General features: G+C 33.8%; 1 pseudogene; it reads right to left on the bottom strand.

The window, feature by feature from the left end:
• Positions 1-1,841: 1,841 nt before the first annotated feature.
• On the bottom strand, positions 1,842-13,751 carry LOC142636424 (beta-amyrin synthase-like; annotated as a pseudogene).
• Positions 13,752-18,208: the final 4,457 nt, after the last annotated feature.

The raw sequence follows: 18,208 nt of genomic DNA, 5'->3' as shown, positions 1-18,208 counted from the left end.
GATATAATAATAAAAAAGTTACTCACTTTTTTATTTTTTCATAATAAGTTTCCTGAACTAGTTTATTAACGAATGTCCTAAGGGCATATATTAGTAAAATGCAATTATCATTACAAATAAGCAACTATAAGCTTAGGAGCGTGATAATTGATCGTTGATAAAGGTATGCATGGTAATTTAGGTAAAATAATTAATAAAGTATAGGCCTTTTTTGAAAAAGGGTTGGTTTTTTATTCTGTATATTTCTGAGAGAGAGAGAGAGAGAGAGAGAGAGAGAGAGAGCAAATAAACGAGTAATATAGCCTAACATCCATAAAGGGGTTCACTATTGAGGGGAGACAGTGAGAGTACAGTACATGTAAGTTCGTTTAGTTCCTTTATGCATGGAACTGTGCTGATAAGCGTATGGAAGAGGGATTTTTTTTTTTATAAATAATTTATTAGAAAAGTTTTAATCATAGGGCTTTACTTTAGATGGTCTTCACTATTTAGTGGATTTGTTCTAGGTCTTTTTGATGGTCTTCACTATTTAGTCAATGACTCTAAAATATTTAACAATAATACCCCAGCCTGATCCCATAAAATTTGTGTAGTATGTGAGGTTTATCTTTTTCAAGTAATAGAGCTGCTAGGACAGAGTTGCAAAGTTGTTATGTACTTAACAGTCGCAGATGCATGTTTGACATCAATTGATGCGTGGCAAGGCCAATTGTCTAGGGCAACACTGACCATCTCTTCCATTTGTAGGAGCAACTTGTCTTTGAGGGCATTGACAACAAAATGATTCAAAGCCATAGACCTCACATACTTATGAATGTGGGCTACATCAATGCCAGCACCCGCTTCGCCCAATAGGTTAGCCAATGAATCTAAATACCGTTGGTCAAATAGTTTCCCATCTTGTGGAAATTTGTAGTGGTTGAAATTTGGGTCTGCAGACACTATGAGTGGCCGGCCAGCCACACTGGTCTTAAATATGTAGTGGTTGAAATTTGACTCTTCCAAATTATGCAGACCCCAAATGAAATATCACGCAATCAGCACTAGAGCTAAATAATTGGCCGAGAAAATATCACAACGTACGCATGTGCGACAGAGTGCAGAATAAACAATAGTGGAGTAAAACTTACCAAATAAAAATGCAATAGATTTTGAGAAAGTGGTTTTTTATTCGGTATATTTATGTGAGAGAGAGAGAGAGAGAGAGAGAGAGAGAGAGAGAGAGAGATATTCCTTGTATAACATCATGTAATTTTAAATAATATTACATTTCTCAATTTTGTTTAGTGTTAAGAATTTTTTAACAAATTCATTGTTGCATTAATTTTTTTTTTTTGTTATAATATACATACTTGTAAAATTTTAAGATAAAATGAAATTTTTAATTATGAAAGAGTGTGTGTATGTGTATATATATATTGTTAGGTTCTAAAACTTTTGGAACTAATGTATTAGAATTTCGAATTGTGTAGGTTGGCAAATCATGATCAAAACATCTAGTCTAGGTTTAGACTTGCTCAAAGTTTGGTTTAAATTAAGTTTGGAATCAAGTAATTACAGAAAATAACTATTCAATTTCTGCAAAGCTTGATCAATCAAAAATTAGATTTGATCGATCAAAAGTCGCATATCAGCAAAAATCAGTAAACGTAAAAATGCCATAAATTATCCGTTTGAAGCCCAAATCGTGATCTATTTTTTCCAGTATTTAAAAGACATCATAAGCTAACCCTAGGTAGGGTTTTCAGAGTTTTTTAGAGAGATGAGAGTGCATCTTGTCCTTTTTTTGTAGATCTAGGGTTTTGTACCCAAAAACTCTAACGTTTTCTACCAGTGTTATTTCTTGAGAAATCTCAAGATTCGGTATTGTAAAAGTTGCTGTATACAAGATCAATGCCTAAGGAGATCTAAAACCTTTGAGTGGAGTCTCAAAGTCACAAGTGTGGGTGCTTGTGTTGCAAAGGCCTAATAGAGAAGGACTTCGTGGATTCGGAACTTGCACGTGGTTGTGTCAGTAAGTTCTACATGTGGTAGCAATAGGATGTTCCTTCAAGTAGTGCCACATGAGTGGTTATTGGAATCTAAATCTGCTAAATAATGTGATGAACTTCTTGTCCCAAAATAGTAAGAGAATTAAAAACTGGGTTTTATTTCTATGTCATTCATATATTACTTGAACTACAGAATTCGCTGCTTCACTTTAGTGATTTTAGATGGCAATGGGACATGCTTGCAGTATTCAGCGAGAGCCCACAACGGATATATATTTATGTATGCTGCATAGTGTAACATGCAGTTCTGCATGAAGGCTCCAGTGATTTCCTGCCGTAAAAGAATTATATAAATGGTTAAAAACGCTGGCAGTAAAATTCAAGCATAATATATATTTCCATAGCTTGTTACTTTGTCTTTCTCCTCTTCCCTATTGGATAAAAAATTCTTGTTTCAATAACCTGGTATCACTAGCTAGTTTAAAACCTGTGTTCTTCATAGGGCAAGAAAGAAAACTATCTTCATGTCAATCTTCTTCTTCCTTTTTTAAAAACATTATATTTTTCCTTCTTTTGATTTTTGAAAGCTATGTCAATTACAAGGAGATACCTGTTGAGGAAAATCACCATCTTCCATTTGAGAATTGATTATCAGCTTTGCTGCACGGTGAAGAGGTGTTGGGTCTCTTTCAGCCTATTACAAAAGGTTTTGATATAGAATTATGAAAGAAAAGCATAAGAATAGATAGTATGTATAATGCTAGATTTTTAAACTAACAACTTACTTGTCCAGCATGAATAAGACCCATCATTGCCCAAGCGGTTTGCACCAAATTTGATCTGTTTCCTTCCAAAGGTACATATTCCTACATAATTTATGTAGCATCCACTAAATCTCATGTTTAGAAAAAAAAAAAAAAAAAAAAAAAAAAAAAACCTTCATTGACAAAGATTCTTCCCTTAATAACAATTTGGGTAACAAAATGGGGTGTGTTATTAAAAGTTCTTGAATTGCAATCAATAGTGAGCGAATAAAAAAATTTATGAAAATTTATTGAAGCTCAAAGCACATTCCATGTTGAGACATTTACCTTCTTTGGGCAAGAAAGATAGCTCTCTCCCCAGCCACCATTATCTCTCTGTATTTTGAGTAGAAAGTCAACTCCTTTGCGCATAGTGAGACAATTGTTGTAAGTCTTGCCACCAGCAGCTAGACCTCCAAGTGCAAACCAAGAACCATAAGTGAAGTAAACTCCCCAATTTCCATACCTATCAAAATGCTTTATCATGTAATCGATCTTCTCTAATACTCCCTTGTATAATAAAAAATTGTTTCAAACATATTTGATAAACCAGTTGAGGTACATACCATGAACCATTTGGCATTTGTATGTCTTCAAGGTAGTGTAGAGCATTTTTAATGAAGTTTTCAATCTCTTCCTTCCTATGCTTAGGGTATAATTTGTTAAAAAAAACTAAAGCTTGGATTGCTGATGCAGTGCATTCAACATACTCATGCTCAATAATAGCATTTGCGAAGAATTCTATAGGATTTAGTAGCTGAAGGGAGTATAGAAAAAGAGTATTCCATTAATTTTGGGCACAAGATGATACTAAAGCATTTTCAAAAGAACTTTAAGGCCATTTCAATATACTCAGTTACTTACTTCCAACCACTTTGCAACTCCTGCAGGCTCCCAAGCTGGTAAACCACCATTTTTACTCTACATTAATCCATAGAATAGAGCTTATTGATATGAACAAATTCAAATACTTAGAAATAAACATTGCAATATATATATATATATAAACAGTCCCTTCAAAGTGAGTTTTAAAAGCCTATAAGAGTTTATCATATTAATATAAGGTAATGGGGGTAGGCTGGTAGCTAGCTACTGGAATTGCAAACAGTTCAGGAGAAGAAGCTATAGAAAACAAAACCATCAGCTTTGCATAAATTATTTTCTTGTAATTAACTAGCTTTAGTTCGACAGTAAAACCAAGTGCAGTTTAGATCTCTCATTGATGCCTAGATGTGCAAAATAAGTATAACTAAGATACAACAGCAAAGTTTAGCCTCACCTGTAGAGAAAGTATGACATTTATAGAATTGCTCTGGTTTCATTTTCTCACCAACAATATCTGGTGGCATCTTTGAGAAAAGCAAGCAACACTGTGAAATAGAGAAGAATTTGGTGAGGAACACAGTGATTATGGAAGAGGTGCAATACTTTACTTCATTGAATCATTTAAACTATTACCTTCAAACCTTCTGCAGTGCAATCAGAAACTTGCCATCCGTGATCTTGATCAGAGAAAGTCCATGATCCTTTAGAAATGTGACAGTGCATGCTTTTGAAGTCACCAGAAGGATTGTCCATGACCTTTTAAATTTTTAAAGGAAAATGGAATAACTAGATTGAATAAATATAGTTTTTCCTTCTTTTTTTTCTTTTTTTTTTTGGTTAAAAGCAAAATTGTCAAATGTATGCTTGATTTTAATGGTGAACAATTGCTATAAGAATTGAAAATCAAACCTGAGATCTCTTTAGGAAGTCATGTCCTCTCATGAGTGTAGGTCCAATTTCATCTACTAGATTACTTGCAAGTAAGGCTTGAATGGAAAAACCAGTATCCCACACTTGACTACCAAAACTCTGCATACAAATAAAACAGGATATATCAAAATTAGCAGTCCCTTCTTTTCTTGCAAGGTACATCAGCACTCATAAATTTAGAACTAGTAAACCAAAGGTTGGGCTTATTCAAAAATTTAAATGAATGTACTAGTGTCCAAAACCAACCCTAAAAAGAAAACCATTTTAGGGAATGTTTTCATTCACAATTTGATATAAAGTGAAATGTAATCTTCAACAGACGCAAAAGATTCTATAATTGTTTTGTTAAAAATGAGTACTAACCTGCATCTTTATTCCATCTTCGGCAACCCATATGTAATCTGGGGTCCTAGCAAGATGCTTCTTGAAATAATCTCCATTTGGATCTTCAACCCAACAAGCCAGCATACATAGAACCTGCTCAATCCATATGGTATTTGGTATACTGTTTTATAGCCTAAGTAGAAGCTTGCCATTGTTTTTTCTTAATTGTAAAGTTACATTACCTTTTTCACACATCCAATGGTAATGTATCGACTGTTCTCATCTTCATAATGAATGTGCTTCATTGTTACTTGAAGAGCCTTCTCTCTAATAAACTTGTTAAATGGCCAACGAGTGAGAAGAGGCTCAATGAATATGCATAGGCTATCCCAAAGCAAATCTTGTATCAATGGATGGGGATAGTAGTTATCCTCCTGTAATAATAATTTTGCATAATCAGTGCATTGCAGGAAGTACTAAAAAGCATATATACCAAGGAAGAAAAATCAACCAAAATAAGAAAATTAAGATAAACTCACCTTTGCGCATAGATGACGCACACTCTTCCAGTTAACTTTATTATATGGCTGTGTGTAGAGTTCTTCCCTCAATTGAAGAATGAGGGATGTAATAGAGCCAACAAACCTTTTCCCATATAGGTATGACATAGGCAAGTACACCATCCGGCAGTAGCAAAACATTTTGGCTACATTTTGGGGACAAAGCAATTGATAAGCTATTAGTAAAATAAAAATTCAGAATGTTGCAAGTTTTATTATGAACTCAAAAAATAGAATAAGGTAAAACCTCTGTAGTAAGGAAAATTATTGTGTACTCTCAGGGTACCATAAATACGTACTATCGGAGTACCATAAATACGTAATTCCTCCTCTCACACGAATAGTAGGTCCCACTAATTAAATTCATGGTAGGACCCACCATTCATATGAGAGGGGAGTACGCATTTATAGTACTCCGAGAGTACCTAATAATTTTCCCTATAATAAAAGCTTCAAGTAGTGGTGACAGATTCAAATAGAAGTTGTAAACAAACATTGTACAAACCTGGATGCATGGGAAGAAACGAAGGAAGGATCCAAAGTTCTGGGGGCATTGGATTGCTTCCAATCCATTCAAACAAACCATCTACAATAAAGGAACATTTAATTTCCAATTTGGTAAAAATAAGTATGGTTAGATTTTCATTTACATTACAAATTATTTTTATTATATAAGTTTATACTAAACATGGTCATACTAAAAGCCAGGTCTTTCCCCAAGAAGGTATGTGTGTAACACCACCATGATCTAGGATCCATTTTTGTGCTCTTACGCAAGCATTGTCCTGACCTCCATCAGGTCCTTCCCCAAGCATACGCATACAAATATAGTTGAAAGCCGTGCAAAACATGGTGCTATGGCCCTCTATGTGGAGTCCCCAACCACCATCTTCATTCTAATAATATACAAAATTTACAAAATTGTTGTTATATAAGATTGAACTAAAAGAAAAAGGTAGGAAAGAAATTTAGCTGAAGCTCTAATTTTGTCATTACGATTAACTTGTAAAGCTTCCAAAAATATGTACTTGATGGTAATATATGTATCGAAGGATTTCTTTTTGATACTCAGTAGGAAATACAATATTAAGATGTCCTGTAATATACATACAAAATACCTGCATTTTTTGAAAACCATAAGAAGTTACAAGCAGACATCTCATAATCCAATTTCACATTGTATTGGAAACAATTGTATTATTCACATTAAAATCTATCTTATATGTTTCAGTGGTATACATTGGATGAATTAAAAGAAAGTCTATCAGTAAGTACAATTTTCTATAGTTTTTCTCCCCCCTCAATGATTTGGTATGGTATTACCCTACCAATCACCTCTCACAAAATCCATAGAAGTGGAAATTTTTTGTATTGGGTATGACATTTTTAGTTCGATACCACAAAAAAAAAAAAAAAAAACTAATGTTTTCTTAGTAAATAAGTATGCGAAAATAGTTTGTGTTCCATGAAGTATCGATCACAATGATGCTATTTAATGATGTAACTCACCAAGGGTGGAAGGAAGAACAATGGGCCAGCATTTTCAGCTGGCCAATGACCATCACTAGCTTGCAAGGCTGAATAGAAATGGACAGCCCTCTTCAATGCAGTTGTGGCATTTTCATATGTGATTTCTTGCCCATCTTCAATCTTAATTGGAGTGATTGTTTGTTTGAAATTTCTCTCCCTCAAAAACTGCAATCATTTTGACAAAAAAAAAAAAAAGATGACATTAGTGTCAACAAATTTATGAATCATTAGTAAGCCTAATATATAATTAAATATCATCAAAATTTTTGAATCTTCATAGATTACAATGTATCCACAAGTGAGGGCAATATCATCGCCTACTAATACTATAGAATTTCATTTCCTATATCAACCAGCCAAAATCGCATTTATAGATCCAGCCTCTTCATTACAATAATATAATTTGTAGACACAAATTTTACTACTATATGCCACCTTTTAATCTGATGCTGCATGCACAAAACCAAGGCATTGGGGACTGGTGTGTACTGGTTCCAACATCAAATCTAACTTCCTATATGGTCTAGACATTGGTTATAATCATTTTTAAAAAAATAAAGCAAAGAGAAAAAGTTGAATCTATAATTTTTTTGACCAAATCACGTGAACAATAAAACCGAAATAGTTTTTTTTCCCAAGGAAATAACTGAAAAAGAATACCAAATCCTATTAATCATTTAATATATATATATATATATATATATGCAAAGTTTAGAGAAAATCTAATTAAATTCTACAATTGATGTCCAATTTTGCGTCATCTATCCTATATTATTTATTTTTAGAAAGAGTTTTATTTTTTAATTGTAGAGCCAAATTTGGGACCATAACTTAAATATCCATCCAAGTGAATTATTGTGTACAAAACCCAAAGAGTCTAGAATTAATGAACATAACAAAAAATTTAAAAATAATGAACAATTTACATTTTTTACCTAATAATATTTTTGCAAGACTTTTTAAACGGTTAAAAAATATATATAAAAATGACTATCAATTATATTTAAATTATATATGTAAGAATTATATTATGCATCTTAATGTATATTTTTTAAATATATTCATACATATACCTGGGGTTATAAGGTAGTTTTAAAAATATATAATTTCAAACACCCTATTTTATTATCAATTAATGATGATACATATCTTCTCACGTCTGCATCCCCTATTGATGAAAAAATTAAATGACTAGCCTAGACACTCCAATATTTTTTCTCATTTGTTGTCTTATATCGTTTTGTAACTTTACTTTTATTCTTGATTTAATCTCTCTTCTTCTTCTTTTTTGGATAATTTGACAGTTTAAAGTGGGGGAGATTTGAATCCTGAATATCTCCATTAGAAATACCAAGAAATACTAGTTAAACTACAAATCTAATGGCAATTTCTATCTTAAATGCATTATAAATCACAAAAGTTGTTATTTATCATTTGTGGTTGAAGCGTTTATATTTTGTCCGATTTATCAATTTCAAAAAGATCCGAAATTCCTATCTTATTTCTTGCCCAAACTTCTCATTTTTATTTAAAAAGTTAATTTTTCATCTCAGTCACTCGTAACCATTGCACCCAACGTGGATCCACTCAAGTATTGACAAGGCTTTAGGCTTCTTTTTTTTTTAATATAATTTTTATTGTAGAAGATATGCTTTAGGCTATTTGTAACGGGTTGAGCTCATAAAGAATAAGAATTTGGACCAACTTCTAAAAAAAATTCCTAAGATGGGCTAGTTTTGATAGAACAAGTTTTCAACTCATTCTTTGGTGGACTGGATTTATAATGAGTTTGATGAATGAAGTCCATTTTCTTTTAACATAGTTTAATAATATTTTAAAATAAAGTCAAGATAAAATAAATGTGCTATTTTCCCTCCCAAAAAAAAGGTACTATTTTTTCTTGGATCCCTAATATAAATGTGCTATTTAACATGCTTTAAAAATAATATTTTGGTAAACTTTACCAAAATTGTTTTTTGTCCCTAAATTTTAAAAAGTTATTTTTTCATCTTTAAAATTTTGTAAAGAGTTTTTGAATAATTTAGAGACAAATAGAGATGAAAAAAGAATTTTTTTTTTCAATGGTTTAAGGATGGGGAAAAAAATTAAATTGAAGTATTGAAAGTAAAATATTGTCAATTGTTTACGGATGAAAATTAAACTTTTCAATAATTTAGGGAAAAAATGAACTTTTAAAAGTTACGGATGAAAAACGAACTTTTGCTAAAATTTAAGAATTAGAATAGTATTTTACCAACAAACAAAAAATGTTTTGCACATTATAATTATCACTTGCAATTATTATTCTTACTAGTCACTAACTTGCGTGATGCAAAAAAAAAAACAATTGCATTAAATAACATTTCTCCACAATACAAAAAGTTTAAAAATGCAAAAAAATGATATGAATGAATACAAAAGAGATCTATTTTTACAAGGTAAAAATCCATATATAACATGACACCCAATTTGTTAAAGAGCATATTCAAAATGGACCAAATAAGCGTAGTAATAATAAATGTTACACTTTAACTTTTAAATATTAATAGATCATGTCTTTTTTATTATCACCTACACTTGTTTGCAATGTTGAAATAAATTTAGGATAATAAAAGTGTGTCCATTAGATAATTGATTAAACACCAAATTAGCATTACTCATTTAGTGGAGACATAGTTTGGTTCATCACTTTGGTAATAGGCCCATGAATTAATGCTTACTCTTGTTTTGAACCAACCAAACATGTTTTCAACTTTGAAAACACAAAAAATCTGTTTTTTATTTTTATTCTAAAAAATAAGTTTTTGAAAACAAGAGGTAAAAATAGTTCCCAAACATAGTATTTTGGACGCATATAGGTGCCTGATTTCCTTACTCATCTTAGTGAACCTAGATCTATTTCCTTACTCATTGAGACAATTAAGTGAAATGGTTTTTATTTCTTGTTTTTTTCTTCCCTTTAACAAATATACAATAAGTGACAACTCCTATATGTAAGTGCACAATTGCACCTGGACCCAAGAATAGTTATGGGCTCAGGCCCAATGAGCCTTAAACAATAAGAATTTGTAGAGTGTGGGCTTGAAACCCAGGTTAGAAGTATATGAGGATTAAATGACAAACTAAAGATTGCAAGTAATTGAAAACAACAAGGAATATTGTAACTGGGCCTCCTCGGACGTAAGCCGAGAGCTGTTCTTATATTATATCTCTCCCTTTGTCTTTTGTCTTTTTAGGTTACAAAAAGTTCCGTGCTGTTTCTGTTCCAGGTCCCTCCTTAAATACTCCTCTTTTTAATACGTTATCCACGTGTTGCCCCAATTCCTCCCTTAGCCTAGATATTTCTTTTCTTAGTGCCTTTGAACAGTAACTAGAAGTTTCCCTTCCACTGTTCAAGTGTCACCTCCCCATTAATGCAGCCAGGGTGGTAGGTGCAGGGTCTTTAATGTGGAAGTAGCAGCCTTTATTTTTGACATTTCTTCAACACCGGTGCTTCCGGGGCATTCTGAGGTTCACCCCCTTTAACCATTGGTCTTGACCGTGCCATTCCCTAACCTGTACCATGAAGTCCCGGGTTCTTTGGTGTCAGTCCGAGGGGAAAAGCATCATCGGCTCGGTCCTCGGATCCTCGGCGTATGGGCCGACCTAGAGTATCAACAAGCCCTAAACCCAAGAGTAGGTCGGCCTTCCTTAGCGAGGCCCAATGGCCCATATCCCTATTAAGATATTTTTACTCCCCACACTATATTTTCTAAATATTTACATTTTCCAACAAACTATTGAAAACCTCTTTTCATTTATTTTAAAAATAAAATTTTTCTGGAAGCATCACGTATCAGTACCAACAATAATATATTATATATTATGGCAGAATGAGAGCATTTGATGATGAAAGGACAATATATGGGGTATAGGCTAATATTGAGAAATCAACAAGTTTAGGAATATAACCTTAAGTGGTTAATTGTGAGTGATAGAACAAAATTTGTCCAATCACTCATATTTATAGGTCCAAACTATATATATAACAGATGCATATTGTACAAGCTCAAATTATTATTAAAAATTAAACATTATAATAGATTATAAAAATCATAAACTATATAACAAAATTTGTGCCAAATAGTTATACCAAATTTTTTAGATAAAGAACAAACAAATTTGTTTTTTTGTCTATTTCCTGTGTCTTACCACTTTCTTATTCCCTATTTCCTGTGTCTTCTATCTATATTATCTCAAAAAAAAAAAAAAAAAAAAACTACTGTTAATTTTTTTCCAAAAAAAAAAAACTATTGTTACTTTGTTAGTGTTGTGGGGGGCGAAAAGATCCTGATGAGAATGTGGGCCTTTTGGGCCGTGTTAAGGAAGGCCGACCTGCTACTGGGTTTAGAATTTGTTGGTACTATGGGTCGGCCCATACGCCGAGGGTCCGAGGATCCAGCCGAGGGTGGACTTATCCTCGGACGGACACCGAAGAACTCGGGGTTTCGCAATAAAGATTAGGGGATGACACGGTTAAGACCAGTGGTTAAAAGGGGTAAACCCTAGGATGCCCCAGAAGCACTGGTGTTGAAGAAATGTCAAAGATAAAGGTGCTACCTCCACATTAAAGACCCTGCACCTACCACCCTGGCCGCATTGATGGGGAAGTGACACCTGAACAGTGGAAGAGAAACTTCTGGTTACTATTCAAAGGCACTGGGAAAGGAAATATCTAGGTTAAAGGGGAGGTAAAGCAACACGTGTAAAAGGGATTGAAGAGAGTAGTATTTAAGGGGGAATCTAAGACAAAAAGGGGGATCTCCCTTTTTGTAACCTAAAAGAAAGAGAAAAAGAAAGAGAGAGAAATTATATAAGAACAGTTCTCGGCTTACGTCCGGGCAGTTTGATTCATAGCATTCTTTGTCGTTTTTAAGCGTTTATCATCTTTAGCTTGCTATTTAATCCTCAAACACTTCTAACCTGGGTTTCAAGCCCACACTCTACAAATTACATTGTTTAAGGCTCGTTGGGCCTGAGCCCGTAACTGTTCTTGGGGCCAGGTGCAATTGTGCACTTACAAGTGTTTTAACAAAACATACAACCTATGTTTTTCATACTTCATATCAACTTAATTGTTTTTTTTTTTTCAACTGCTTAGTTGTTTTTATCAATTTTGTTTTTAGTTCTATCCTATTTTATTGTTAATATTTTGATAAACATAGTAGAATTTACATGTGTTTTTAAAATAAAACAAAAATTTTCCTATTTGATTTTACATTTTGTTGATATGTTATTAGCAATTGTTTTAAAAAAATATAGGACTCTTTTGTTCTTATCTAACATATGTTCTAGGATTGGAAATAAAATAGCCACATTATCATGAACTCAAAATCTATTTTGCATCTTTTAGCCAAAAAAAAAAATCTATTTTGCATCTAAACACAAATCACATAACCGCTAAATTAGACACCGAAATGGACCAAAGTGAACTGAATTGGACCGAATAGATCAAATTGGACTGAATGTACTGAATTAGACCGAATGATCCGGTATGGACCATAATTGAGCGAAATAGACCCAATCGACCAAGAAGACTAAATTAGACCAAATAGACTGAATAGACTGAATTAGAACAAACAGACCGAAATAGTTCAAAGTAAACTGAATGGACCAAATTAGACCAATTTGGACCGAATTGGATGAAAACTGTGCAACGCACAAGACTTCTACAAGTATAATATGATATATGATTTTTAATGAAGCCTTGTTATTAATTTGTAGTTTGTAGTTGTACCAACGGGAGACACGAGCAACTGGAAATTATGATTTTTCTCAACCCCATTAATTACCCCCCCCCCCCCCCCCCACCCCCAAAAAAAAGGACAAGAAGTTTGCTTAAACAGTAAAACGTATTTATTCATTCTTTCTTTCTTTCTCAGAGTTTCACATAATTGACATTTCCAGGGTCATGAGTTTCACTTCTACCCACCTAGGTCCATTTTAGCTTACCTATAAAACCTACCAATCTTTTTTTTTTTTTTCTTTAATTATGATTCCTTCTTGGGACACAACAAAAATTTATAAAATTTTACAACATTTCTAATTTAGCCTACTACCTCATAATTATAGCCTATAGGGGCTAATGAAATGCAAATTATTGCAAATTGTGGTAGATGCATGTTGAAGTGGTAGACTAATTTGAAAATATTGTGAACTTTTGTTATGTTGATAGTTTTATTGTTAATTTTAGTAACAAGTAGTGAATTGTACATGGCTACAAAGCTAAGTTCAGGATTTTTAGATCCCTATGCCTTCAAACTGACATCTATTGGATATCTAAACTTTCAAATCTGCCACCTCATCTGAAATTAAGCTGAAATAATAATAAATAAATAAAAAGAGAGGAAGAAAAGAATAATAGTATTTATACAGTGGACAATGTACGTACTTGAGGCGTAATATGGATATGAAAGGTTGACAGTAGAGATTGAGAGGTACTCAGGTACCTGCATTCGCCAAAGTAGGTCGCTACTGGGCTTGATCTGGTAGCGGTTCTTGTAGAAATTTAGACGAGCCTCTTCAACCTCAGCTCGTTCTTCTGGACTACCAGCCTCAGGGTCAAATTCCCATATCTGCCTTCCAACGAAGTTGTTTGTGCTGAAGATGTAAGGTTCATTGCCACCCTCAGCTATCTTGAGCTTCCACATTTTCTTTTAACTCTGAGTTTCTTTCAATCAAAATGCACTGCTATGATCAAGATTTGACGATGTTGATACCACTTCTCTCTTCTTTTCACTGTTGAAAATGCAACTACTGTACACTAGTATTATTAAATCATATTTATGGCCATAACTCATAACCAACCCAATACATTACAGTGATGGAACTACTCAAGGGCTGAGGAACACAGCGGGGACTACTGAGCACTATTCATGTGGTCCTTCCTACCAAATGAGACAAATCCAATAATGTCATTTATGCAAATATATGTGTGAGTTTCTTAATCAGCACAAGGAATAAAAAATAAAAATTACCGAATGATGTTACATTTGCATAAATTTACTTTTTTTAGTTTATATGTGTTAGAGATATATTATACATATTAGCCCAATGTAATAGACTCAAGCCCACTCCTGCTTGTACTAGTAGTCTAGGGTTTAGTCGTCTATATATGCTAATGTCAGAGTTCATTGTAACACAGGTTATTATACAACATTCTTACATAACAAATATGTAATACTTAAGGATACATCCGTGGACGTAGGCTGACAAGCCTGAACCACGTAATCCTCATGTTCTCGGTATTCCTATTCTATATTTCCCCTTCTGCATCCACTCTAACATATATAACATGATATAACACATTGCGTTATTAATAATATATATTTAACTTGCTATTAGAGCCAAACTTCGTTCCTAGCATCAAACAAACATCTCTAGCAAACAAAGAAGATTCTCACGTGCACACCACTGTTAGAAGTCACACATGCTTGTTTGCTAGATCTAGACTCCAAGCATCTCGCAGCCGCCATGGCTCACTACTGTGTCCAAATCCTCAAGCCCAAGTAATCTGTGCCTCTCCCTATCAGATTTGTGCACATCAAGCCTTCGCCTAACAAAACCAACCACACAGACATGCCCTATGGTCTCCCGCGAGAAAAACCCAGAAGTCCGGTCCCTACTGAACGGTGCACGCACCACCACGTGCTAAAGCCATTTAGACCAACTTCTCCACGCGCTGCTGCGGATTTCTCAGGTTCAGATCTCTCTATGGTTACACGCGCTGCCATGATGTCCTTTTAGCCCTCCGATCTGTAAACAGGTGAAATCTAGAGGTCATTAGGTGTTACACGTGCCTCCACTCGCCGTTTGGATTTCTGGATTCTCTTCCATGCACCAGTAACTACTCGCACTCGCCACACACGCCGGCAGATTGTTGCTAATGTCATCATGACGTCATCAAAAAGCCACATCTGCTTGAGCCACATCAGCCATAGCTACGTCATCAACCACGCATATTGCCACGTTAGCAGTGTCACCTCGTCAGCACCATGTCACCTAGTTGACCCAGACGGACCTGACCCGACCCGGACCACTCGGATCTGACCCGTGAGCACTGATTTATTGACTTTGACCATAGTTGACTTTGACTTTTGCGTTGACCTTTGAACTTTGTTTTTCGAGAGCCAGCTTGCTCAGTTTTTCGAGTAGATTCTGATTTTGAACTCTGTTTCTTCATTTGAAACTCTAAAATTGGTCAATTGGCACATTATTTGTTGTGGTTTCTTCAAAGGCATTATTCAAGGTATCTCCAATTATCCAACCTCAAGCCTTCATCGAGTTTTCGCCATGAGTTTGAGGGAGGATGTTAGAGATATTAGACAAATTATCCCAATATAATAGACCCAAGCTCACTCCTGCTTGTACTAGTAGTCTAGGGTTTAGTCGCCTATATATACTCATGTTAGGGTTCATTGTAACTCAAGTTATTGTAATATACTCTTACATAACAAAGATGTAGCCCTTAAGGGATACCTCTGTGGATGTAGGCCGACAAGGCTGAACCACGTAACCCTCGTATTCTCAATATTCTTATTTTATACTTCCCATTCCGCATCCACTTTAACTATATGAAACCAAGACCAAGAATAAATGAACAGTATTTAAATGATTCATACATGGTTTTCTAAGTTCTTTTCACCATAAACATGGTAGAATATGAGAGAGAGAGAGAGAGAGAGAGAGAGAGAGAGAGAGAGAGAGAGAGAGAGAGAGAGAGAGAGAGAGAGAGAGAGATGTGGGCTTACCTAAGAGCATCCGTAGCAGCTGGTGCAAAAATTATGTCATTTTACCACACCAAATGCCTACTTTATTATTTTACCACATCATTTTACAACATCTCATTTATCAGATGTTTTATAATTCAATTCTATATATTAAAATAATATTTACTACACATTAAAATAATATTTACTACACATTAAAATACATTATTTTGGTTTACCACATATGTCCGTACCGTTGCAAATTTGCAACGGTACGGACACAAAATGGTATATGTGCCAAATATATGCAACATATGTAACATCCGCTAGGGAGCTATTTTTTGTGTTTGGTGTGGGATATGTGCCAAATTCTAAATATTTGGCACATATCCCACATCTACTGTGGGTGCTCTAAGAGGGTGCATTTTCTGTAGAAGTTGCTGAGACCTTTATGAGATGTGACACACAAAACATGTGGTCTGGGTTAGGAACTTCATATTCAATAAAATTGACAAGGAAAGAAGGTGTAAGAGTACGGTTGTTGAGAGGTTTAGGTGCAACGCATCCACCAGTGAGATTAGCAACACGTGTTTAAAAATAAATATATGTTATTATCTTTGGGATTAGTGCAACTAAACACTAAACCCAAACCTCACATGTTGTTGTAAACTCGTGATAATAAGTGAAACAGTCTCAAACTACAACCTTCCGTGATAAAACTTTGTCATTATTCTTATGGGGAAGGTGATGAGTAGTGGATAGAGAGTAATAGGTACATATAAAAGTGACATGCAACAAATCACTATCTGTCATATGAAATAATTGTAAAATTGGGGTTTTAAAATAACTCATCACCAGTAAGCCATTAGGTCAAAACCCCTCTTCATCTTCATTGTATACGGCAAATCAACCCAGTGTGACTTATGATATTTCTCTATAACAAGTGGGGTGATACAAAGTTATCTAAAATATATTAACTAAGCAATATTGAGAAATAGAAGCTTCTTTAGTGTAAGCAAAAGGTGCCATTGACACGTTCCAACAACATCAAGAATATATATTGCCTTGCTAAATAAATAAAATATTTCTTTTGATTTAGTTTCTACCAAAAAGAAAATAGAAATTTGTTATTTTTTAAATAAAAAAAATTAAGTTGGATAATCAAAAAAGTTAAGGTTGCTATACTTTCAAAGGGCCTACAAATCACAATAATGTAATATTCTTTTTCTTGTTCTATTTGTTTTTTTTTTTTTTTCAATTGAAGAATAAAACTTGGTAAGTGATACAATAGCATGTCTTATCTGAAAATTCCTTTTAACTTTGTTTCAAATTTTTTTTATGTGCATTACTAGCATTACATCCACTTGAGCATATGTTGGTTCACATTTTAATCCCCCGATTGACATCTGTTACCAAGCTCAGCTCTAAGGAATGTATGAACTACAACCAGCCAAAAAATAGCATTTATAAATCCAGACTCTTCATTACACTAATAATTGGGAAAAATGGGCATTTATCCCTAATTTACAAACTATGAAGCAAAATGCATTTCTTTTAAAATTTTAGCAAAATGTCACTGTTTTTGAAACTCAAAATTGAGTTCTGTGTAAAACTCGATATCCTCAAAATCAAGTTATATTTTTTTTTAAGTGGAACTCAACATTAGTAATGTCGAGTTTCATTTAAATTTTCAAAAAAATTGAAGTGGCAAAATATACATAGAACCAAGGGAGTCAATCTCGTACCGAATGCTGTATCAGTTTGACCAGTGGAACGATATATTTCGGTACCGGTCAATACCGGTGTACCGTTTCGTGTTTACCGTTATTTTTTTTATATTTATATATAAATATGTGTGTGTGTGTGTGTGTATTATAATAAATATAAAAGTTTACTATAAAATATTACCCCAATTCAAAATAAATTATTCATGGTTTTAGACTTTAGTATCATTGAAAAAAAAAAACACACACTGCTGGGTTTTAAGACTTTAGGTTTAAATATATTAGAATTTCAATTTGTAATGTTGGCAAACCATGATCAAAACGTTTTGTCTTGTTTTAGACTTGCTCAAAGTATGTTTAAGTTGTAAAATTGGAATCGAGTGTTCTGCAGAATTTACTGTGTAAATTTGTCTGGCTAGATCGATCGAAAATTAGACTTAATCGATCGAAGCTCATGCAGATTATTTTTTTTTGTAGAATTTTCCAACTCAACCCAAGCCCGTTTTACGTGTAGGGTTTTATATTTTGCCCTAAATATAAAAGGGAAAACTCTAGCCACATTTTAAGGTTGCTCTTTGTGCTGTGTGTGTGAATCTTTTGTGAGATCTAGAGGTGTTTGCCTTCACATACACTTAGGGTTATTAAGATCTAGATTGATGTCAAGAGCTTGGTGATCAATTCAGTTGCAAATTCAAAAGTTTAAAAATATACAAGCGGGAGTGCTTGTGCTTGCTGGGAATCCAAGAAGAAAGTAGTTCGTAGACTCAGAGCTGT

Source organism: Castanea sativa, chromosome 5 (genome assembly GCF_040712315.1).
Source record: "Castanea sativa cultivar Marrone di Chiusa Pesio chromosome 5, ASM4071231v1".
Classification (NCBI taxonomy): Eukaryota; Viridiplantae; Streptophyta; class Magnoliopsida; order Fagales; family Fagaceae; genus Castanea; species Castanea sativa.
This window is presented reverse-complemented; position numbering and strand designations above follow the sequence as displayed.